A 26,819-nucleotide genomic window follows, 5' to 3' on the forward strand; every position below is an offset into this window, starting at 1 on the left:
ATTTATAAACTCAGATGTTATGGAACAACTTGTTACCACTCCCACAAGAGGGGAAAACATACTGGACCTGATCATCACCAACATGGGGACTCTATGTTCCAGACCAGAAGTGTATCCCACACTGGTAAGATCAGACCATAAACTAATCTCACTGGATATTCACATCCCGACCCCACCCCCTGCCCAGAAAACCACAGTGAAAAACTTCTCTAAAGCAAATTTCACACTCCTCAAAACTGATGTGGAATCCTTCAAAGCCCCAGGGCCTGTGGAAAATACGGCCCAGACCGCAGAATCCTTTATAAACGCATTCTATGAACACCTTAAGGAATGCATGGATCATGCGATCCCAAATAAAACCAAGACCCAATCCTCCAAAGGCAGACGTCCTGTCTGGTGGACCTCAGCCATAAACAAACTATACAATAGAAGGAGGAAGCTACTAAATGATAGAGCAAAATCCCAAAAAGGGAAGGCATCACTGATCAGTATTAGCAAAAAACTACGGGCACACATAAAATTGTCTAAGGCCAGCTTCGAGAGAAAAATTGCACAGGACACTAAGGATAATCACAAGGCTTTCTTTAGTTATGTTAGGAACCTGGGTGGTAATTCCCAGATATGCTCAGAATTAGTCCAAAATGACAAAAAATACACCGAACCCACAGACATTGCCAACATCCTAGCTGACAGGTTCAGCGCAAACTCCCCACCCCACCAAAAGGGCAAATATCTATCCCAGCAGAGTGCTGCCCCCCTGACATCTCAGATGCTCAGGTAAGAGTCGCCCTCTCCAAAGCAAAAAACACAGCATCAGTGGGACCAGACGGTGTCCCGGGGTGCGTCCTAGATGAACTCCAAGAAGAGCTAAACCCAAACATAAAACTACTGTTCAATCTCAGCCTTACTACAGGATATGTGCCCAAAGGGTGGCGTACAGCAACAGTGGTCCCTCTCCATAAAGGTGGTGCCTCAACGGATCCTGGAAACTATCGCCCCATAAGCCTGACTAGCTTGGTCTGCAAAGCTGTGGAAAGGATCATCATGGACCTCATAAATAAAGATATTGGGGACCTACAAACACAGGATCCTACCCAGTTCGGCTTTGTTAAGGGCAGATCCTGCCTCTTAAACCTGGTTGATTTCTTTGAAACAGTCACCAAGGCCATTGGCGAGGGGAAGGTGGTCCACACAGCCTACCTAGACCTCGCAAAAGCCTTTGATACAATACCCCACTCGGGCATTATAGATAAGCTCACCAGCTTAAATATAAACCCCTATGTCACTAGATGGATTGCAAACTGGCTCAAGGACAGAACCCACATGGTTAGAATTGCTGGAGCCATGTCAGACTCCAAACCAGTTACAAGTGGTGTCCCACAAGGCTCAGTCCTGGGACCTCTCTTGTTCGGTATATATTTCTCGGAGGTACAGGCCAACACGGAAGGACTGTGGCTGACCAAGTTCGCAGATGACTGCAAACTGGGCCATAATCGACTCTCCAGCCGACACAAGCATCCTCCAAAAGGGCCTCATAGAAACAGACAACTGGTGCCAGAGCCATGGCCTCAAGCTAAATGCCAAAAGTGTATAGTCATCCCCTTTGGCAAAAACAAAGTGCCACAAATTACCACATAGGTGGTAATCCATTAAGTACAGAAGAAGTAATTAGGGACCTGGGGACCCAAGTTGATAGCAATCTCTCATTTGACAACCACGTGGCCAAAGTGGTTAGAAAAACATTTTATATAGCCCACCTAATCATGAAGGGATTCACATCTAGATCAGGGGACGTCATCGTGCCTCTTTACTCATCCCTCATCAGGCCCATAATTGAGTACAATGCCCCTTTTGGGATGTACCTTACCAGACACCTGCAGCAACTGGAAAGACCCCAAAAGTACCTCACCAAGAGGATCACAGGGCTCAAACAGATGCCATATGCTGCCCGGTTAAAGAAACTCCAGCTCTACTCAGTGGCATACCGCCTGTTCAGAGGCGATCTGTGCCTGACGTATAAAGCCATGTCCAACCCGGAATTAATGGACATGCATGCTGCACCTCAGAAAATCCAAATCCCATCGAGCTACGCGCTCGAGAGACTTGAACCTCAGCACTGAAATAAATAGGATATGCTGGAGGGACAGATTCATAACCCAGAGGCTCCCTTCACTCTGGAATAAAATCCCAGTCCAGGTTAGGCAGAGTCCCTCATTGACTCTCTTCAAGAGGAATCTTGATGAGTGGATGGGAGATCATAGGTTTACCCCGGGTATCACTTCTGTGTCACTGTTAGACAGAGGCACAGTATACTAACCTCGAAAAAGGGCATAGCAAAATAAATTTAAAATGGGTGGCGAAAGCCAAACACATTCTGGCTAGGCTTATAAATGCCCTAGGGCAGATAGCCTAGTATGAACCTATGAACCTATATATGGGGGCAAAAGATGCCCCCATGGTAGTGCCCTGAAGTTGCCAGTAACACTCCCCTTGAAAATAGAAAACATTCTTGTTGAGCACATGTTCAGCCATACAGACAAGCAAAGTGTTGAGTCCTGGTGGATATAAATTAGAGTGTTCTAAAGAGTAATGTAATGCCTGTAACCCTGCCCAGTGGGGTTTGCTCGTATATAAGGACTTAACATCTAAGGTACAAATCAACCAGTGTGGTTCCAGTTGTGTGTCATGTATAATTTGCAGGAACTGTGTAGTATCCTGTAACCTGGCCCTAACCTTTGTTAATAGTGGCTTAAGATGTTGCATCAAGAACATAGATAATGGTTCTGTGAGAGAGCCAATGCCTGATACTATTGGTCTTCCAGGTGGCTTAGAAATGGATTTATGAATCTTGGGAAGCAGATACAGAATTTGTTTTTGGGGGTCCATCACAGTTAGATATTGAACTGTATTGGCAGTGATGATACCTTATTCCTCCACCAAATTCAAAAATGTATCTATTTCTTTTTTGAAGTTGAGAGTAGGATCAATAGACATTCGCATATAACATTTAGTATCTGTTAATTGTTCCAAACCCTCATTTAAATAGTAATTCATGTTTAAAACCACAACCGCCCCTCCTTTATCTGCTAGTAGTATAGCTATGTTACGATTATTCCTCAGTTCTTGTAGGGCCATTTTCTCCGATGCAGATATATTTTCACCCATAATTTGTGATTCAAAATGTGGAAAATGCAAATCCCTTAATACAGATTGTTGAAAAATAGAGACGTGTTTGTTCATGGGTGGTTGGAATTGTGATTTGCGGAATTTGAAGTCTGTAGATCTTTGAGAGGTTTGTACAGTTTGATCTAAAAAGAATAACTTGAGATTAAGATTTCGACAAAAATTGATGACATCAGACACAATGTTATACTCATTACAAAAAAGCTTGGTACAAATCCAAGACCTTTATTAAGCAATTTTCTTGTTCAGTTGTTAAAATAACATCTGACAAATTTAACACATTTTTATATTCCTGATCAGTTATCTTAGTAATGTTTCTATCAATCCCTCCACAGAATCTATTCTGCTTCCCATGTTTATGTTTATGTTTGTGGCCACCCCGCCGCCTTTTTCCACTTCTAAAGGGAGTGCTGAGTTGGACCTTTTTCGCATTGGTGACTCCTGGGACTGAGCACCTTCACTGTCCGTGTAGGAGGATTCATCCCCCGATGTACTTGTCAGGAATTTGTCATTGTTTTTAAGAATGGACCTAGGTCTCTTTCTGGTTTTGCCCCTTGCTGTTCCCTGACTTATATCCATAAATCAAACAGATCTATGCATTTCAAAAGGACACCCCCTTTGGTAATCTGCGATGTCCCTGTTAAACTTTTTAATTTTTCTATCTTTTGTTTTTTTCTCAAAGTTTGCCAAATCCTTGGACAGCTTATTAATTAAACCTTCATATATAGAGAGTGATTCATATTTTTTTACATTCTTCACAAACAAATTTAACTTTCAATAAGTTTGTATCAATCATTCTTTCATAGTAAGAGGAAAGAATTTTAACAAACATCATAGATGCTTGTTGTAATGCCATATTCCATTCAGCGGTTAGTCTCTCTTCAGATCTACTAACCAATGGCTGTAGACGTATTCTGAGACCCCTAGGGGCCATATCTTTATTAATATATGCACGAAAAAGTTTGAGATGCCAAATATTGGCTCTGAGGTTTTTGAGCCCCTTAGATTTTGGAAAGCCAGTTCACATCCCTCTGATGGATTGTTAATTAGATTGTTTGGATCATTACCTGAGATGTGGTCTATACCAAAGACCCCTATGTCATCTCGATCGGCACATAATCCTTGCAAACTTTTTCCAAATCCATGGTTAAAGGGGCACTTCCTAGACCTTAAATATTTATAATCAATTTATTGGGCAAATAAATGTATATGGGGCAAAAAAAGTTATATAAAATAAATTAAGCTGTCCATAAGTTTGGTAACTAATGTTGTTTCTTCCAATAATATACCAATGTAAAACAGGGCAATACACAAAAACCTAGGGTTGATTAGTAAAGTAGAACAATTGTCAGACTTGCAGCAAGGGAACAAAACCAGAAAGAAAACCAACCCACACTAACTGCACCTAAATGCAATATTTGTATATAGTGTTCATCAACAGTAGTGATACACAATTATCAACAATTGAAGTGTTAGGTCATCTTCCAAGTTGTCAGCAGTGTACGAAACCGGAAGGAGAACCAGCCCACACTGTTTACAACTGTTTAGGACCCTTATATCCATATGAGAAAGAACTACCCATAATACACACATAACAGTAAAATTGTCAAATTTGGTAACTAATGTTGTTTCTTCCAATAATTGAAAGTATCAGGTAAAACAGGGCAATACACAAAAACCTAGGGTTAATTAATAAAGTTATACAATTGTCAAACTGGCAGCAAAAGAACAAAACCAGAAAGAAAACCAACCCACACTAACTGCACTAGATGCAATATTTGTATATAGTGTTCGTCAACAGTAGTGATACACAATTATCAACCATTGAAATTAAGGTCAACTTCCAAATCGTCAACAATGTATGAAACCGGAAGGAGAACCAGCCCACACCATTTCCAACTGTTTAGGACACTTATATCAGTATGAGAAAGCTACCCATAATACACAAATAACACTAAAATTTTCATATACGCTCATGATTATAAATCTGAGATTCGTTGACTCCAAATTAGGAACATTCAAGTATCTATCTTCTTAATAACAAATATAACCTAATCAGATGATAAACTAACAATAGATGCAATGATGAATATTGCCATGTTTCTGTGAGGCCATTTTTTGCTTGGGTTAAAGGGAAGTCTCTCTGTTGGTCAGTGGCAGTGAAAAACATTGAGCAGCCTGCCTGCCCCTGTGGGAGTGGTTACTGATTTGAAACTGTAGTTTTATTGGCCATTTTGGGTCAATTCCAAAACTCCTTCATCTTCCTCTCTTAAAACCCTCTTTTGCGCGGCTTTGCGCATTTTTGTGCATAGCGCAACAGCGGGCAGCGCCGCCTAATTGGGTTTAAACTATTCCTGGCTCCACAAAGTCTGCTCTTCACTTTTTCCCTTAGAACTGCTCTATCTCTCAATTTAAACACCATATTCTCATTCTAAGGCCCTTCACTGGTCCAATTAAGTAATCCTGCAAGTTAGCACTATTAAACCATAAGCACTACTTACTCTTATACTCTCTACGATTACCCTGTCCTCTATTGGTCCGTCTTAAATTCAGTTTCCCTATATTACTCTAGCATGTCCAAAGGTCAGTCAGTGGTTTCCTCTCCAGTCCAGCTGGTGAATCTGGGAATTTTGAGGCAATGTTACAACTGTCTCATGTACACGGACAACCCTCTCCTCCTCCAAACAGGTTCAAATATATGTGAGAGATGCAACTATTTAGCCAAACTGGAGGCTGAGCTCTCTCATCTCAAAACTGGTGTAACCAGTCAGGAGGAGAAGGTAACCTCACACAACACAATTCCAGTATCACATAGTCCCACCACATCAGCGAACCAAACACATAAATACACAAAAACATACTCGGAGGCTCTAAATAAAAATCTACCTAAGCAATAGAGACCTCCAAAGCAGACATCCAAGCAAACGCTACCTCAAAACAAAACACACACAACACATAACCCACAAAGTCAGTGTGCCAAGCAGCCACAGCCCTTAAGGCTGACTAACACACCTGATACTCTTGTAATAGGTGACTCTATTGTCAGACACACTGACGTCCCGCTCTCCAGGCTGAATAAAGAGAAGGTCACGGTGAGCTGCCTGTCGGGTGCTAGGATCTGCCACATAACACAAGCACTCAGGTCACTCCAAAGCAAATACAAATATAACTCAGTCATTGTACATGCTGGTGTGAATGACCTGAGACGTACCTCCCTGGACTACATGAAAAGAGACATAGAGGAGCTCTCTGATCATGTAGCCCAGGCTGGTATGACCCTGACCTTGAGCAGCATCTTACCCTCACCTAGAATGATGCCACAGTACAAAGACAAAATGATCGATTTTAACAATTGGCTAAAATTTTGGTGTCATTCAAAGGGGATCCAGTGTCTTTCAGCCTGGGATGACATGCTCGACAAGCCACGTTGCTTCGCTAGGGATGGCTTGCACCTGTCACCACTGGGCTTTCAGATATTGGCAAAGGCTCTTGCCACCCCCATAGTGACTTTTTTAGGCAAGGCTCAAAAGTCAAACCCACCCCCTTAGACAGCACAAGGAACAAGAAACTAAGGGTAATGCTGCTAAACGCCAGAAGTCTTAACCTCAAGATGCACGCACTCGAAGCTCTCCTCAGTATGGAGAACATCGATATCTGTGCAGTGACAGAAACCTGGTTCAAGGCTCCAGAGAGCACCCCAGCACTACCAGGCTATACCTCATATCATGCTTTTCGGCCCCAAAACCCGGACTGAACCACAAAAGGAGGGGGAGTTTCCATATTTATCAAGGATATCCACACCTCCAGGTTAGTGGCATTGCACGAAGTATCGGAGACCATCCATGTGCAACTAACAGTGGGCAAGACTGCTTTTCAGTTTATAGCATCCTACAGACCACCCTCTCAAAGTCAGGAATCCCACTCGGCTTTCCTGAAAACATTGGAGAACATGAAGATATCTCCGAACACCATTATATTGGGCGATTTCAACTACCCAAACATTGACTGGGAGCACTACGCAAGCCCCAGCACCTTAGCCCAAAGGTTCCTGGAAATTATAAACTCAAATGCTACGGAACAACTAGTCACCACTCCCACAAGAGGGGACAACATACTAGACCTGATCATTACCAACATGGGGACTCTATGCTCCACACCAGAAGTATATCCCTCATTGGTAAGATCAGACCATAAATTAATTTCACCGGATGTCCACATCCCGACCCCAACCCAGCCCAGAAAACCACAGTGAAAAACTTCTCAAAAGCGAACTTCTCACTTCACAAAACCGAAGTGGAATCCTGCAAGGCCCCAGGGCCAGTGGAAACTACGGCCCAAACTGCAGAATCCTATATAAACGCATTCTACGGACATCTCCAGGAATGCATGGATCATGCTATCCCAAACAAAACCAAGACCCAATCATCCAAAGGCAGGCGTCCAGTCTGGTGGACCCCTGCCATAAATAAACTGTACAACAGAAGGAGGAAGCTACTACATGATAGAGCAAAATCCCTAATAGGGAAGGCATCTCTGATCAGTACTAGCAAAAAATTACGATCCCTCATAAAATCCTCCAAGGCCAGCTTCGAGAGAAAAATTGCACAGGACACCAAAGACAATCATAAGGCTTTTTTCATTTATGTTAGAAACCTGGGATGCAACTCCCAGACTTGTTCTGAGTTGATTCTAAACGACACAAAATACACTGAACCCACAGACATCGCCAATATCCTGGCAGACAGGTTCAGTGCAGAACCCCCCCCCCCCCCAAAAGAGCAAGTATCTATCCCGGCAGAGGGCTGCCTCCTAAACATCTCTGATGCTCAAGTGAAGGCTGCCCTCTCCAAAGCAAAAAACACTGCTTCCATGGGACCAGATGGCATCCCAGGTTGTGTCCTACATGAACTCCAAGAGGAACTAATCCCTCAAATAAAACAGCTATACAATCTCAGCCTCACTACAGGATATGTGCCCACAGAATGGCGTACAGCAACAGTGGTCCCACTCCACAAAGGTAGAGCCTCTACGGACCCTGGAAACTATCGCCCCATAAGCCTGACTAGCTTAGTCTGCAAGGCTATGGAGAGGATCATCATGGAGCTCATAAACAAAGACATTGGGGACCTACAGAGACTAGATCCTACCCAGTTTGGCTTTGACAAGGGTAGATCCTGCCTTTTGAACCTGGTTGACTTCTTCGAAACAGTCACCAAAGCCATAGATGAAGGGAAGGTTGTCCACACAGCCTATCTGAACCTTGCAAAGACATTTTACACAATACCCCACTCGGGCATCATAGATAAGCTATCCAGCTTAAATATAACCCCCTGTGTCACAAGATGGGTCGCAAACTGGCTCAAAGACAGAACCCACAGAGTGAGAGTTGCTGGAGCCATGTCAGGCTCGAAACCGGTCACAAGTATAGTCCTCCCACGTTTGCCTGTACCTCGGAAAAGTATATACCGAACAAGAGTGGTCCCAGGACAGAACCCAAGTTCGCAGATGACTGCAAACTGGGCGCCATAATCAACTCTCCAGCTGACACAAACATCCTTCAAAAAGGTCTCACAGAGGCAGATAACTGGTGCCAGCGCCATGGTTTAAAGCTAAATGCCAAAAAATGTATAGTCATACCCTTTGGCAAAAACAATGTGCCCACAAATTACCACATAGGCGGAAACCCATTAAGTACAGAGAAAGTTATTAGGGACCTGGGGACCCAAGTTGATAGCAATCTCTCCTTTGAAAACCACATTGCCAAAGTGGTTAGAAAGACCTTCTACGTAGCGCACCTCATCACGAAGGGTTTCACATCTAGATCAAGAGAGGTAATCGTGCCCCTTTATTCATCCCTCATCAGGCCCATCATAGAATACAATGCCCCTTTTGGGATGTACCTTACCCGACACCTGCAGCAATTAGAAAGACCCCAAAAGTATTTCACCAAGAGGATCAAGGGTCTCAAACAGATGCCATATGCTGCTCGGTTAAAAAAAATCCAGCTTTACTCAGTTGCATACCGCCTACTTCGAGGCGATCTATGCCTGACATACAAAGCTATGTCAAATCCAGAATTAATGGACATGCTCCACCTCAGTAAATCTAAATCCCTTAGAGCCACACGCTCAAGGGACTTGAACCTCAGCACAGAAATAAATAGAACTTGCTGGAGGAACAGGTTCATAACCCAGGGGCTCCCTTCGCTCTGGAATAGAATTCCAGTTCATGTGAGGCAGAGCACCTCACTGAATCTCTTCAAGAAGAATCTCAATAGGTGGATGGGGGATCGTAGGTTTGTCCCAGGGATTACTCCTGTGTCACTATTAGACAGAGGCTCAGTAAACTAAACCTTAAAAAGGGCACAGTATACTGAAATCAAGGGGTGGCGTAAGCCATACAGAATCGGGCTAGGCTTATAATTGCCCCAGGGCAGATAGCCTAGTATGAACCTATGTATATACACCTGTACATATGTATTTATAAGCAAAAGCCCAAAAAAGAGAAAAATTTGAAAAAAAATAATAACTCCAGGTAGATATCCAATAATAACTTTCTTCCTAATTTTGTTATCTGCTCTGTGCAAGGGCTCAAATATCCTTATACTAGATTCCCAGATTGAATAAATAGGCAAAAATATTTTATATTTCGTAAATATAACCAAGTTGTTACTATTAAAAATATGGCAACCTCGTTTAATTGTGGATATACATATCCTGCCCCATATTCCAACAAGGTTTTATTGCCAAGTATCCTAACATCAGATGCTATTCAAAACATAAGCACCATAATACTGGTGATATAGTAATGTGTCCACACAAAAGTATTATTAACAAGTCACATATACTTCACACACCCCACATAACGGGTATATTTTTAAGTGAAATTGTTAGTTTTCATACAGATTACAGAAATAATTCCAAATAATATTTACAAACAAATAGTAAACTGTGTTCCCCTTAATCATATATGATACAATTTTATATGTCTACCATGTCAAACTATTGGTCTAATAAGTCTATAAATACAATAGACCTATATCAAGTTCACAAGTAGTCTAATATATATGTATCAAGTGTAAAAAGGCAACACAATAGTTCTTTCCTGGGTATATATATGAAAATAAATATACAAAGATATCATGGGAATGCCAGAATGAATATTCTCATTGTGCACAACTAGAGCACATGAAGATGGTAACTCAACCACTGTATTAAATGTGATGTATCTTGGGGTAAATATTCTCAAACGTTCAAATTATGAAACATAGGTGTTACCTCTTAAACTAAATAGTTAGTATGATAGTTGTGCCCTAAAAATATCTGATCATGTCTGACCATAAGCATTTAAACAAATCCCTCATAGTGTATTATGAATGTTCAGAACATATACATATCCCAATAATCACAGGTTGTAACTCCCACCATAAACAAAACAATATCATACAAAATGGAGATACAAACGATTGTAATGTAATTATAGAAAATAGCCAAACTAGAAAAAACAACAAAACTGTTTTTTAACGAATTCATATACCATAATAGAATGAATAACAGTTTTCTATGTTGTTATAAGCCCCTTGGTATATCTTATGTTGATTAAAGTATCCCTACCAGCAAAATACCTGATACAAACGACCTTCAAAACTCATGGTAATAAAGACATAAACGGTTACTAATAATATAATGTCCATTCTTCTCAGAAGTCCACTCCGTACATACCGAAACTGTAATTAGAGTCTATGCACTGTTCCAAATGTATAGTTTATAGAAGAAACAAGTATACCAAAAAATATAGTCACCAAATGTGTAAATATGTCCACAGCGATATATAAATGAAGATGAAAAATAAAATAAAATGTCCAACCAGTTCCCAATGTGCGATTGGAAAAAGCACAACTGAGTAAACAAAAATGGCCGCCCGGCATCTTCTTAAAGATGTAATCGTGATTGTAGTACACCCATGGGCCCAACCAACTCTTGCAAGTCCAAATGTATCCAAATCGTAACACTTTCCAATATGAGAAGATAATCCTCGAATAATCGATGTAACCACCAGCAAACTATAATAAAGTTACTGTGTTCTCCTCAAAAACGCCAATGCCACGTGTAATCAGACATAAGATAAAATCCAAATAATGACTTCACCGACAGGTTTCACCAAAAAGTATGATGTCTCACCTAGTGTCCATTCCAATGGTCGATGGTATGAGTACAAAGGGGAACGAATCCTCCTACAGACAAAACTGTAAAAGCTGCCACCCAACAGCGAAGTCCAAACCCAATTGTAAAAAACTAAATGCTTCGCAAGTAGGGTATGCTCGACCCAACTATTAATGATTAAAACACCAAAGGCCAGCATATGCAGCTTGTAAATACTTTTATTAATGAATGGATGTCAATAAGGCATATAATGCCACAAAATAAAACAAATCAAACCTGTTTCGGCTATGCAGCCTTCATCAGTGACAAAGCATTAAACATCCACAAAGTCTCATTAATATTTATAGATACCACCAACCAATAAGAATATGATATAGTCCAACCCTAAGGCTGGTTTCTTTTAGTAATGTATATCATGAAACAAAGAGTGTCATCACCATCTGAATATTACAATCAAAAATAATTAAATATATATTATAATCATAAGGTAAATAAATAACATGAATAATGAACAACATAAAATAAGTCCCTGTCAATAATGTACTAACTTGTTAAGTGTACACATGAACTACTATATAGACAAACTGTTATGAAAGGAACTGAAGACCTATTCCCACTTATATAAACAAGTATTGTTTTGAATATTCAAAGTTGACATATGATAGCATATAAAAAACTAATCACAAAGGCTTTGCAGATAAAATATTTATTTTATTGTTTTGCACTTGTAGGTTCATAGGTAAGTACTAGGCTATCTGCCCGAGGGCAGCTATAAGCCTAGCCAGAATGTGTTGGCTTTTGCCGCCCCCTTAGATTAGTTCCCTGTGCCTCGGTCCAGCAGAGCCACTGCAGTGATCCCCAGGGTAAATTTTCTGTTTCCCATCCACTCGTCAAGGTTTCTCTTGAAGAGTGTTAGTGAGGGGCTCTGCCTAATGTAGATTGGAATCCTGTTCCAAAGCATGGGGAGTCTCTGGGACTGGAATCTATCCCTCCAGCACGTCCTATTTATTGTTGTGGTGAGGTTTAGATCCCTAGAGCGTATGGCTCTTGGGGATTTGTTTTTTTTTTTTTTAGGTGGAGCATGTCCATCAATTCTGGGTTGGACATGGCCTTGTATGTCTGGCAGAGATCACCTTGAGTGTGCATAAGGCATATGTTTGAGGTCAGTAATCCTCTTGGTGAGGTACTTCTGTGGTCTTTCCAGCTGTTACAGGTGTCTTGTAAGGTACATCCCAAATGTGGCGTTGTACTCTATGATGGGTCTGATGAGTAGAGGGGCACAATAACCTCTTTTGTTCTAGATGCAAACCCTTTTGTGATTAGGTGGGCCACATAGAAGGATTTTCGAACTACACCACACTCATCACATAGTCTCTCTAAATCTACACCACCAAAATCCACACATAGAAACACAAAAACATTTGCGGAGGCTCTCAATAATAATCCGCTCAAGCAACAGAGACCTTCAAAGCAGAAATGCAAGCAACCTCCACCCCCCCAACACAACTCAAATGGCACATAGCCCGCAGACTCATTGTGCCACTCAGCCACAGCCAATAAGGAAAAACAACGTACACAACACACTAGTCATAGGTGATCTATAGTCCGGCACACTGATGTCCCACTCACCAGGCTAAACAAGGAGAAGGTTACTGTCAGCTGCCTGTCGGGTGCCAGGATCCGCCACATAACCCATGCAGTCAGGTCACTTCACAACAAGTACAAATATGACTCTGTCATTGTCCATGTTGGTGTGAACGACCTGAGACGTACCTCCCTGGACTACATGAAAAGAGACATGGAAGAGCTCTCTGATCTTGTAGCCCAGGCAGGTATGACCCTAGCCCTGAGTGGCATTCTGCCATCACCCAGAATGATACCGCAGTACAAGGACAAAATGATTGACTTCAACAATTGGTTAAGCTTCTGGTGTCATTCTAAAGGGATCCAGTATCTGTCTGCCTGGGATGACATGGTCGACAGACCACGATGCTTTGCCAGAGATGGCCTGCACCTGTCACCCCTGGGATTCCGGATACTGGCTAAGGTTCTTGCTGCCCCTATAGTGCCTTTTTTAGGCAAGGTTCAAATGACAAATTCACCACCGTAACAGGAACAGGCAAGCAAAAACTGAGGGTTATGCTGCTCAATACTAAAAGTCTAAATCTCAAAATGCACTCACTCAAGGCACTCCTTAAAATGGAAAACATCAATATGTGTGCAGTGACTGAGACCTGGTTCAAGGCTCCAGAGAGCACCCCTGCACTACCAGGCTATAACTCATATCACACTTTACGGCCATGTAACCTGGACCAGAACACCAAAGGTGGAGGTGTGTCCGTATTCATTAAGGATATCCACACCTCCAGGCTAGTTGCTCAGCATAATGCATCCAAGGTTTTCCAAGTGCAACTAACTCTGGGCAAAACTGCAATCCAAATTTTAGCTTGCTGCAGACCCCCCACCATGCCCCAGGATTCCCACTCCTCTTTTCTTGATGTACTGGAAAATATTCAACCAAACACCCTAATAATGGATGATTTCAACTACCCCACCATTGACTGGAATAACTACTCATGTACCAACTCCTTTGCTCAACGCTTTCTGGAATTCATAAACTCCAATGCCCTGGATCAACTTATCCACACCCCCACCAGGGGCAACAGTATCCTAGATCTAGTCATTGCCAACATGAGTGACCAGTGTTCCACACCTGAAGTTAACACCTCATTGGTCCGATCCGACCATAAGCTAATCACCCTAGATATCCACATCCTGCCCCCTCCCCCCATTAAGGAAACCACAGTAAAAAATTTCTCCAAAGCCAACTTCATGCTTCTTAAGACAGAAGTGGTGAACTTCATGACACCAATGCAGACAGACAATACAGTTACGACTACTGAATCGTACACAATTGCACTTTATAAGCACTTAAACGAGTGCGTGGATCATGCTATCCCAAACAGAACCGAGACGCCATCCTCCAAAAAAAGGAATCCAATCTGGTGGTCCCCTGCCATAAATAAACTGTACAACAGAAGGAAGAAACTGTTGCAAAAGAGAGTAAAATCCTATGAGTGGAGGAGCTCCCTGGTCAGCCTCAGTAAGAAGCTGCGATCCCTGATAAAATCCTGGAAAGCTAGTTACGAAAACAAAATCACCACTGATTCTAAAGACAATCACAAAGCATTCTATAGCTATGTCAAGAATCTCAATGGCAACACTCAGATCTGCTCTGAGTTACAGCACAATGCTACTAAATATACAGACCCAACTGATATTACCAACATCCTGGCAGATAGATTCAGTGCTAACTTTACCCCCCTCTCACCCCCATCTCTATACCAGAAGAATGCAAAGTTCCTGTAATCACGGCTGCACAGGTAAAAGCCACACTCTCCAAAGCCAAGAACACAGCATCCATGGGACCAGACAACATCCCAGGCTGCTTTCTACTCGAACTACAGAAAGAACTGGCACCCCACCTAAGTACCATGTTCAATCATAGCCTCACCTCAGGCTTTGTGCCCGCTGAATGGTGCACAGCGACGGTTATCCCACTCCACAAGGGGAGAGCCACCATGGACCCCGGGAACAAATGCCCCATTAGCCTGATGAGCCTGTTCTGCAAGGCCATGGAACGTATCATCATGGAACTTATAAACAAAGACACTGGTAATCTCCAAACTCTGAATCTCACCTAGTTCGGGTTTGTAAAAGGCAGATCATGTCTCCTAAATCTGATAGACGACTTTGAAGCAGTCACCAAAGCCATAGACGAGGGTAAGGTGGTTCATACAGCCTATCTAGATCTTGCCAAGGCTTTCGACACCATCCCCCACTCTGGAGTTATAGGTAAACTCACTAAACTAGGTATAAATCCCTATGTTACAAGATGGGTTGCTAACTGGCTCACTGGCAGAACCCACACTGTGAAAGTAGCAGACTCCAAATCTGACTTCAGACCAGTGACAAGTGGAGTACCACAGGGTTCAGTCCTGGGTCCTCTGCTGTTTGGTATCTACTTCTCTGAAGTACAGGCTAACACAGAAGGTCTTTGGCTAACGAAGTTCGCAGATGACTGCAAACTAGGAGCCATAATCAAAACTCCTAATGATGTGGACATCCTACAAAAAGGCCTCACTGAGACAGATGCCTGGTGTCAAAGCCATGGCCTCAAGCTCAGTGCCAAAAAGTGCATTGTCATCCCCTTTGGTAAAAACTCTGTACCAATGAACTGTAACATAGGCGGTAGTATACTTAACACCTAAATTGTGATGAGACCTTGGGACACAGGTGGACAGTAGTCTCTCCTTTGATAATCACATCGCCACAGTAGTCAGGAAATCCTTCTACATGGCACACCTCATCACAAAAGGTTTCTCATCCAGAAAAAAAGAGGTCATTGTTCTCCTCTACTCATCGCTCATTAGACCCATTATAGAGTACAACGCCCCTTTTGGTATGTACCTCACAAGACATCTACAACAACTGGAAAGGCTGCTGAAATACCTCACAAAGAGGATTACCAGCCTCAAACAGATGCCCTACTCAGACCGTCTCAAAAAACTCCAGCTTTACTCTGTCGCATATCGCCTACTCAGAGGTGATCTTTGCCTAACATACAAAGCTATGTCAAACCCAGAGCTGTTGGACATGCTCCACTTATAAAAATCCCAATCCCTCCGAGCTGCATGCTCTAGGGACCTAAACCTTGTCACCACAATAAACAGAGCATGCCGGAGGGATAGATTCCTGCCCCAGGGACTTCCCATACTCTGGAATAAACTACCTATCTAAATCAAACAAAGTTCGTCATTAGCACTCTTCAAGAAAAATCTTGATGATTGGATGAGAAATGGGAAATTCACCCAGAGGATCACTTCTGTGGCTCTGCTCGACAGTGGCACAGGAAAATAATTTTCTTGGGTGGCAAAAGCCAGGGTACCTTTTTGGCTGGGCTTATATAGGCCCTAGGGCCGATAGCCTAGTTTCTACCTATGAACCTTGGCAATATGATTATCAAATGAGAGATTACTATCTACTTGGGTCCCCAGATCCCTTCTTACATTTTCTGTATTTAGGGACTACCACGTATGTGGTAGTTCGTGGGTACTTTGTTTTTTACCAAAGGGATGACTATGCACTTTTTGGCATTTAGCTTGAGGCCATGATTTTGACACCAGGTATCTGTCTCAGTGAGACCCTTCTGGAGGATGTCTGTATCAGCTGGAGAGTCAATTATGGCCCCCAGTTTGCAGTCATCTGCGAACTTGGTCAGCCATAGTCCTCCTGTGCTTGCCTGTACCTCTGAGAAGTATATACCGAACAGGAGGGGTCCCAGGACTGAGCCCTGAGGGATGCCACTTTTAACTGGTTTAAAGTCGGACCCAGAGCCTGCAACACTCACCGTGTGGGTTCTATCCGTGAGCCAACTGGCAACCCATCTCGTGACGTAGGGGTTTATATTCAGGCTGGTGAGCTTGTCTATAATACCAGAATGGGGAATGGTGTCGAAAGACTTTGCGAGGTCTAGGTAGGCTGTGTGGGCCTCCTTTCCCTCATCTAAAGCCTTGGTAACTGTCTCAAAGAAGTCCACCAGGTTTAGGAGGCATGATCTGTCCTTAACAAAGCCAAACTGGGTAGGGTCCAATGTTTGAAGGTTCCCAATGTCTCTGTTAATGAATTCCATGATGATGCGCTCCATAGCCTTGCAGACCAGGCTAGTCAGGCTTATAGGGTGATAGTTCCTGGGGTCTGTTGTGGCTCCACCTTTGTGGAGCGGGATAACTGCTGCTGTGCACCACTCTATGGGTATGTAGCCAGTAGAGAGGCTGAGTTTGAACAGTGTGTTTAGGTGAGGGGTTAGTCCATTTTGGAGCTCGTGTAAGACACAGCCTGGGACACTGTCTGGTCCCATTGAAGCTTTATTTTTGGCTTTGGATATGGCTGTTTTAACACTTCAGTTAACTGTTTACAATTCGACTGCTTTATTTCTACATTATTTGTTAATGTTGCCTTTAAATCATCCTAAAGGTTCCTAATACTTGGAGTTGCCTTGTTAAGATAGCTTAAGTTTTTTTGTAGAATTACATTTACAAGCTATTTTTTCTTTCTGTTATAACGTCATGAGGTTAGCAGTACTCCTGTAGGGGCACAGATGCCCAGAAACTAAATTTTTATCTATAAAAACGTCCCTTAGAATTGAAACCTGTAACTTAGTGCGGCTAAAATAAAGTTATTGTAATGAAACAAGGTTAGAGCAGCTAGTTAGCACATTAAACAGCACTGCTATCAAATCTTAGCTGAATCTAACCTAGTTTAGTGCCAAATCCTAAAGAGACCACCCAGGGAGACCTCTGTGTAACCCTGTCTATAACCTGCAGTAGCCCACCCAAATACAGGTCCGGATAACAGGGCTGTTTAATTTCCAAATCTGTCCATAGCCAGTTTGGTACATATGAGACAATGTAGCAATTGTCACATGTTCATAAAAAACATTTAATTGTTAAAAAAACAGACGTGAGAGGTACACATACACAATTTCACTGGAAGCAAAAATCTTGCATACAAATGAGGTTGTCAAGAACACACACACTACGTCCACCGCACATAGTGTTCACCACACACGTATACCATCCTGTGCTGTGGTTCTAAAAACAAACCTTCCCAAACCTCAAACAACTTACTAAGCCTATAAATGGAAGTGTCTGTCCTCTGCAATCTCTAAAGCACCCACCAAAAGCAACACCAAACACCACACATACTCCTACACCCAGTGGAGCTGCAAGGTCAAAGCCCATAAGGCAAGCCAACACATTACCCAGGACTCTTGTCATAGTGGACGCCATTGTACGACACACAGGTGGCCCACTCACTGGGCTGAACAAGGAGAAGGTAACAGTTATCTGGAGCCAGGATCAGCCAAGTTACACACCCATTCAAGTCACTACACCACAGAGTACCAGTATGATTCTTTCATAGTCCATGTGGGAGTTAACCTGAGATGTTCTTCTTTGGATTATATGAAGAGAGACATTGTGATCTCTCTGAATATGTACTTTAGGCAAGTTTATGCTTGACATGGAGCAGCATTCTACCTACACCAAGGATAATGCCACAGTGTCAATAAAAGGCGATTGATTTCAATGATTGGCTTAGTTTCTGGTGTCTTTTCATAAGGATTCAGTATTTGCGAGTATAGGATGACATAACTAACAGACCACGTTACTCTGCAAAGGATGAGCTGCACCTGCTTCCCCTGGGCTTCCGAATATTGGTAAAACTTTATCCACCTCTTAAAGCAATTTTTAGGCAGTGCCAAATTGACAAAACTACTGACATTGCAAATAAAACTACAAGAAACTTAAAGGTGTTACTGCTCATTGCTAGGAGCCGAAGGAAAAAACTCCACCACCCTACAAGCTCTCCTCACTCTGGAGAATATAGACATCTGTGCCATTACCGAGACATGGTTTAAATCTAAAGAAAGTAATCCATCAGTGCAAGGCTTCAGTGCCTTCCACACATTTAGACCATCAGTGGCACAGACAGAGACAAAAGGTGTCGGAATCTCAGTCTGTATTAGCAGTAAGCATAATTCTACATTGTTTAAACAGGATGATGCCCTGGAATCTATCCACTTGCAAATTACAAACCAAGTTAAATAAAAACATCACAAACTGAAGAACAACAAAAAAGGAGGTGAAGACTTTGGAGCTTAAGTCCACAAAATCACTTTATTAAGTGCTTTTGTCCTTGGTACAACAGGACTTCTGCAGAACAACTCTTCACAACTACTACTCCCTATTATATAGTAATCAGTTAATTAACTAATCCCATCCCCCCAATCAGTCACCATGGAGACTGTTTAAGCTAGTACCACACACTACCTAAAACCTTAAAAACAGATGTTAACAACAAATTAAGTGTAAATAACCATTGTATACATAAAGTGGATTCCTAACTAGATAAACCATGACTAGTGATACATAAAAAAGTACTTGCTTTAAAAATAACGTTTTTATTTTGTTTTATTTTATTTTTTATTTTAAATAGAAAAGCTTTCAATTTTAAAATACTAGACAAAGAGGTTTCATTCAGACCAGGATATACTGTGGCATTAGTTCTTAACTGCCATCTAAGGTTCTGATATTCCAAAAAATCATCCACTGGTCCACCCCCTCAGCCCTAGGTCTACCTGATAAATAACTAAAAATTTGAATCTATTAAATGTTTTTTTTTCTATATGCTTGTGTAGTACATTCCTTCCATCCTTTTTCTTAATGTCGTAAAGGTGTTGATAGATCCTTTTCCTCAGACTAGGCTTAGTCTTACCTATGTAGAATGCACTGCAATGGTCACAGAGGGCCAAGTATACTACCCCCTTACTCCCACAATAAAATTTCCTTGGAATGTCAATCTCACTGTGACCTTCTATCATCACAGATGTCCTCTTCCAAATGTATGGGCACTAGGAGCAGTGGCCACATTTAGCCATTCTTCCATGTCACAAATCCCTCACTGGTCTTTCCAGTAGAGTCTTAACACATAAATCTTTCTTGTACTCAATGGTAGCCCTTTTACCCACAACCTCCAAATGTTCATGATGTCCTTCTATTCCAATGTTGCAGTATTCACTAGTTTGTCTTACTCCTCCTTAAAGGCGCACCTGTCTGCCATTTCTGCATGCCTGTCTATGGAGCCTCCTTTAGCTGCCAGAGTTCCAGCCAAGCTGTTCCTAAAGGGTGTCTTACGCTTAAGACCCCCTAGAAACCCCCCCCCCCCCAGGATCTTAACTGTGTGCTGGAAAAAGTGACTCTACCACCCTTTGAACCAACTGGCAAGGCTGACTTTAAATTTTGCACTTTGAAAACAGTATTGCTAGTAGCTTTGACTTCAGCCAGGAGGGTTTCAGAGCTCCAAGCACTTGTGGCTTCTCCTCCCTTCCTAGTTTTCCATATGGACAGGGTCACCCTCAAGATCATTCCCTACTTTACTCCCAAGGTTGTCATTGATCTCTCTCTAAATCAGGCCATTCACTTGCCTACCTTCTTTCCAAACCCTCAGGGAGACAGTGAGAGAGTCCTTTACTCCCTGGATGTTCACAGGCAACTTTGTTTCTACTTGCATAAGACAAAGCCTATACGTGAATCAGACCCGCTCTTTGTCTCCTTCCACCCCAGAGCTCTGGGGAAAGCTGTAGGGGAACAAACCATCCCTTCCTGGATTGCTAGGACCTTCTCTTTTTGTTACTGTCACCATGGGAAGACACTAACAGACAACATCAAAGCCCACTCCACAAGAGCCATGTCCTACTGTCAAAATGTAAAAAAGAATTGGAGTATGTAGGTGTGCAATAGGTTGTTGATTCAAACACTTCTTTATTTCATTTTTACTAATAACAGTATCAAGAAAATTTACTGAATCAGTTTGAACATCCATTGTGTACCTCAAAAAATCAGTGGTAGTGAGCAAATAATCATAAAATTCCTGTAACGTATCCTCTTCTTCAGTCCATAAAAAAATCATTTCATCCAAAAATCATCTATAAAACACCCAGCTGTCCTTGAATTTGGAATTAATGACAAAATGGGTCTCCCAATAGTCAAGAACTGCATTAGCAACATGGGGGGGTACCGCTCCTATGGCTACCCCTGTCTTCTAACTAAATAACTGGTTTTCAAATACCAAAAAATTGTTTTCTAAAACTATGTCTATAAAAACTCTCAACTTAGTAACCAACCCTTTATCTAGGTTGGTAAAAAAGGTATTCGTAGAAACATTCAATACCCAAATCATGGGAAATGACAGAATATAGGTCTCGAATGTGTATTGTAACAAATATTCGACCCTCATTAAACATCTCATTAGAAATTTTTGTTAGAAAATCCCATGAATCATTCAGTAGGGAGCCATGATTCTCATAGGCTCATAGGTAGGTACTAGGCTATTGGCCCTAGGGCCTATATAAGCCTATCCAAAGGTACCCTGGCTTTCGCCACACAAGAAAATTATTTTCCTGTGCCACTGTCGAGCAGAGCCACAGAAGTGATCCCTGGGTAAATTTCCTATCATCAAGATTCTTCTTGAAGAGTGCTAATGAGGAGCTTTGTTTGATACAGATAGGTAGTTTGTTCCAGAGTATGGGAAGTCTCTGGGACAGGAATCTATCCCTCCAGCATGTTCTGTTTATTGTGGTGACAAGGTTTAGGTCCTGAGAGTGTGTAGCTCGTAGGGATGTCTTTAAGTGGAGCATGTCTAAAAGCTCTGGGTTTGACATAGCTTTGTGTGTTAGGCAGAGATCGCCTCTGAGTAGGCGATACGCGACGGAGTAAAGCTGCAGTTTTTTTGAGACTGTCTGCGTAGGGCATCTGTTTGAGGCCGGTAATCCTCTTTGTGAGGTATTCCTGTGGCCTTTCCAGTTGTTGTAGATGTCTTGTGAGGCACATACCCAAAGGGGCATTGTACTCTATAATGGGTCTAATGAGTGACGAGTAGAGGGGAACAATGACCTCTTTTTTCCGGGATGAGAAACCTTTTGTGATGAGGTGTGCCATGTAGAATGATTTCCTGACTACTGTGGCGATGTGATTATCAAAGGAGAGACTACTGTCCATCTGTGTTCCAAGGTCTCTTACCACACTTTCGGTGTTAAGTAGACTACCGCCTATGTGGTACTTCATGGGTACAGAGTTTTTACCAAAAGGGATGACAGTGCACTTTTTGGCATTGAGCTTGGGCCATGGCTTTGACACCAGGCATATGTCTCAATGAGGCCCTTTTGTAGGATGTCCACATCTTTTGGAGTTTTGATTATGGCTCCTAGTTTGCAGTCATCTGTGAACTTCGTTAGCCAAAGACCTTCTGTGTTGGCATGTACTTCAGAGAAGTAGATACCAAACAGGAGAGGACCCAGGATTGAACCCTGTGGTACTCCACTTGTCACTGGTCTGAAGTTGGATTTGGAGTCTGCTACTTTCACAGTGTGGGTTCTGTCAGTGAGTCAGTTGGCAACCCATCTTGTGAGACAGGGATTTATACCTAGTTTAGTGAGTTTATCTATAATTCCAGAGTGGGGAATGGTGTCAAAAGCCTTGGCGAGATCTAGATAGGCCATGTGAACCACCTTACCCTCATCTACGGCTTTGGTGACTGCTTCAAAGAAGTCTGTCAGGTTTAGGAGACATGATCTGCCTTTTACAAACCCGAACTGGGTGGGGTCCTGAGTTTGGAGATTACCAATGTCATTGTTTATAAGTTCCATGATGATACATTCCATAGCCTTGCAGACCAGGCTCGTTAGGCCAATGGGGCGGTAGTTTCCGGGGTCTGTGGTGGCTCCCTCTTTGTGGAGTGGGATAACTGTCGCTGTGCGCCATTCAGTGGGCACATAGCCTGAGGTGAGGCTATGATTGAACATGGTACTTAGGTGGGGTGCCAGTTCATTCTGTAGTTCATGTAGACCACAGCCTGGGATGTTGTCAGGTCCCATGGATGCTGTGTTCTTGGCTTTGGATATTGTGTATTTTACCTGTGTAGCCATGATTACAGGAACTTTGCATTCTTCTGGTATAGAGATGGGCCCTTTAGGGGATGACAGGGGGGTAAAGTTAGCACTGAACCTATCTGCCAGGATGTTGGCAATATCAGTTGGTTCTGTATATTTAGTGCCATTGTGCTTTAACTCAGAGCAGATCTGAGTGTTGCCATTGAGATACTTGACATAGCTATAGAATGCTTTGTGGTTGTCTTTAGAGTCAGTGGTGATTTTGTTTTCATAACTAGCTTTGGAGGATTTTATGAAGGATCTCGGTTTCCTACTGAGGCTGACCAGGGAGTTTCTCCAATCATGGGATTTTACTCTTTTTTGCAACAGTTTCTTTCTTCTGTTGTAGAGTTTGTTTATGGCAGGGGACCACCAGATTGGCTTCCTTTTTTTGGAGGATAGCATCTTGGTTCTGTTAGGGATTGCACGATCCATGCACTCATGTAAGTGCTTATAAAGTGCATTTGTGTAGGATTCAGCAGTCATACCTCTATTGTCCGTCAGCATGGGTGTCGTGAAGCTTGCCACTTCTGTCTTAAGAAGCGTGAAGTTGGCTTTGGAGAAATTTTTTACTGTGGTTTCCCTAATGGGAGGTGGGGGAGGGATGTGGATGTCTAGGGTGATTAGCTTGTGGTTGGATCTGACCAACGAGGAATTGACCTCTGGTGTGGAGCACCGGTTGCCCATGTTGGTAATAACCAGGTCTAGGATATTGCTGCCCCTGGTGGGGGTGTGGATAAGTTGATCCATGGCATTGGAATTTATAAATTCCAGAAAACGTTGAGCACAAGAGTTGGTACATGAGCAGTTTTCCCAGTTAATGGTAGGGTAGTTGAAATCGCCCATAATTAGGGTGTTAGGTTGTACCCTAATGTTTTCCAGTGTATCAAGAAATGATGAGTGGGAATCCTGGGGCATGGTGGGGGATCTTTAGCAAGCTACAATTTGGATTGCGGTCTTGCCCAGAGTTAGTTGCACTTGGATAATCTCGGATGCATTATGCTGAGCAACTAGCCTGGAGGTGTGGATATCCCTAATGAATATGGACACGCCTCCACCTTTAGTGTTTCGGTCCCGGTTAGGTGGCCGAAAGGTGTGGTATGAATTATAGCCTGGTAATGCAGGTGTACTCTGTGAAGCCTTGAACCAAGTCTCTATCACTGCACAGATGTCGATGTTCTCCATTTTAAGGAGTGCCTCGAGTGAGTGCATTTTGAGGTTTAGACTTCTAGCATTGAGTAGCAATACCCTCAGATTCTTCTTGCCTGTACCTGTTAGGGTGGTGAATTTGTCATTTGAACCTTGCCTAAAAAAGGCACTATAGGGGTGGCTAGAGCCTTAGCCAGTATCCGGAATCCCAGGGGCGACAGGTGCAGGCCATCTCTGGCAAAGCATCGTGGTTTGTCGATCATGTCATCCCAGGCAGACAGATACTGGATCCCCTTAGAATGACACCAGAAGCTTAGCCAATTGTTGAAGTCAATCATTTTGTCCATTTTTGTGTGAAAGTCAATATACCTAGCCAGACAAGAGGTTTTAGATGCTTTTGCATCCACAATAGGATGCATTGGTGGGTCAGCTAAACTCTTGTGAGTCTTTGGGATCCCAAAGATGGTGGGAATCCTGGGGTTATGGACCACCAAAAAATTAAATTCGTCAGCAATAATCGAATTCTCAAGTAACATTTCTTCCAACATCAAATCTTTATTTCTATAAGCTATGGTCAATTGGCTGACTGAAACCTCCTCGTATGTATCTGAATATAAGATACGAAACATTCACTCAATCCCACGAATGAATGCTTCACAGGAATGTGTTTCTGGACATTGTTCACCAGTGGGGTACACCTCAAGTAGATCTCTTTACCTCCTCTCTGAACAATCAACTTCCTCTGTTTTGTGCCAGAGTCCTAGGTCATCTGGTGTGGAAGGTGGATACCCTCTCATTTTCTTGGAAAGGGATTTTTTTATGCACTCCCTTCCTTCCTCTCATTCCAAAAGTCCTGTCCAAGATTCAACAGGATCCTCCCAAAATCTTGTTGGTGACTTCCTTTTGGCCACAGCACTGTTCCCCTCTGCTTTTGCATCTAACCAAGGGCAGTCATCACAAGTTACCTCAGAGGGTGCATCTACTCACACAAGACAAGGGATCTTTCATCTATCCCCACCTAGCCACAATTCAGCTGACACCTTTTTTCTGAGGACGTGCTGCAGGTCATGCAGGAGGCCAGGAAACCTACTTCTAGGAAATCTTGCTTATCGAAATGGAAGATGTTTTCTATTCGATGTCTCTCATGCAACCTGGACCCACTTGCTGTGGATGTTCATGTGGTTCTGCCTTCTTTGTGTGAGTTGCTCAGTGCTGGTTTGGCCTATTCTTCTATTAAGGCCCACTTATCAGCTGTTTCTGCTTGCCTGCTATTAACTCTTCCTTTAGTTTCTAAATTTGAGGCTAAGCAATTTCTTAAAAGTGTCCTTCATATTAGACCTCCCATTCCATGAGGACAGGGTGTCCTTGCGTACTAATCTTTCTTTTATGCCTGAGGTGGTTAATGAGTCATCACTTAATCAGTTTATTAATTTGCTTACTTTTTTCCCCTCTCAACAATCTAAGAGTGAGAGGGTGCTGCGTACTTTGGACCTGTATAGAAAGCTCAGATTTTATTTGGAATGTCAATTGTAAAGCCATCAGAAAATCTGATCAGTTGGTAGTTTCTTTTCTTCCTAGGTCTTTAGGACTGGTTGTTTCCAAGCTAACTATTTCTACTTGGATTTCAAACGCTATTTCTTTTTGTTACACTTTTCATGGGTGAGAGCTTTCCTTCTTCTGTAAAGGCTCATTCTACTAGAGCTGTGGCTTCTTCTGGTGATTTTTTCAAGGGCTTAGACACTAATTCTATTCTTGAAGGGCTTCTGTGCATACATTTACCAAACATTACAAGTTGGATGGTATCTCCAAAGGGAGCTGGTTTTGCTAATACCATTCTTCATGGCTTTTTAGAGAGCTCTATTGCTGCTTCCTCCTCCCAGTTTCTTCTTGAGCTTTGGCATATCCCATATGGTGATGAATACTGCAGTGGTGATTGTAAGGACATAGTACAGTTGTGTAAAATCTTACCATAATGGTAAATGTCTTTGTCTTCACCGCTGCAGTATTCACTCCCTCCCTCCATCCTACTAGTCTTTCTTCTTCCTGGATATGCAGGTTCTCTTTGGTTTTCCTTGGACTGGTGTTCTTAATGGAGGAATCAGTTCTGAGGATGGTATGCCTGTCAGCTTTATGCTGTACGCTACATGAGGAGCGTTTGGGTGACGTTCAGATCTTAAGATGTTTACTAGGAAGAAAAACTTGGAATGTATGTCCTCTAAAACAGGGAAAGTTAAAGGCCCTAGAAAGAGAAGTACTTTCTATCCCTCGTTACATCCACAATTAAAAAACTTTGAAATGATTGTGGAAAAGGAAATTAGAAATATTAGTAGTAAGAAAAAAAATGAATTCTAACTTTTCCTATAGTGAAAGGAATAATGCATATAAATTTATATACTCGTATCTATACTTATATGTTCATATGTGTTTTTAAATTATTTTTTTTATTTGACACCCCCATATATTTTACTTTACATTATATTTTATATATTTTTTATTTCTCATTTATTAGTTTGGCATATGAGGGTAACTTTTAATGTTCCCACTTACATCTTAATTTTGTTATAAAGGAGGTTTTTATTTAGTCACATAAACATAGTTTTTTGTATACTTCTTTATATATTTTATTACATTTTATATATGATGAAGCTGTTTTGCATGGGATTATAATATGTGCCTGTTGGCATTCCTTAGATTCTCTCGGTTCCTTTTTGGTTTTTCAAGCGGTTAATTTAATTCTTAACGTAAAGTGGTTCACAGAGGGTCAGGTGGTTTTATTT

The 26,819-nt window shown here is 42.1% G+C and overlaps 1 protein-coding gene across 2 annotated transcripts in view; it reads left to right on the top strand.

Annotated features, from left to right (window-relative positions):
- Positions 1 to 26,819, top strand: part of LOC122803352 (F-box/WD repeat-containing protein 7-like) — a 1,891,371-nt gene that overhangs the window by 1,288,800 nt on the left and 575,752 nt on the right. The window lies entirely within an intron of this gene.

Source organism: Protopterus annectens, chromosome 5.part1 (genome assembly GCF_019279795.1).
Source record: "Protopterus annectens isolate FY-2018-M chromosome 5.part1, PAN1.0, whole genome shotgun sequence".
Lineage (NCBI taxonomy): Eukaryota > Metazoa > Chordata > Ceratodontiformes > Protopteridae > Protopterus > Protopterus annectens.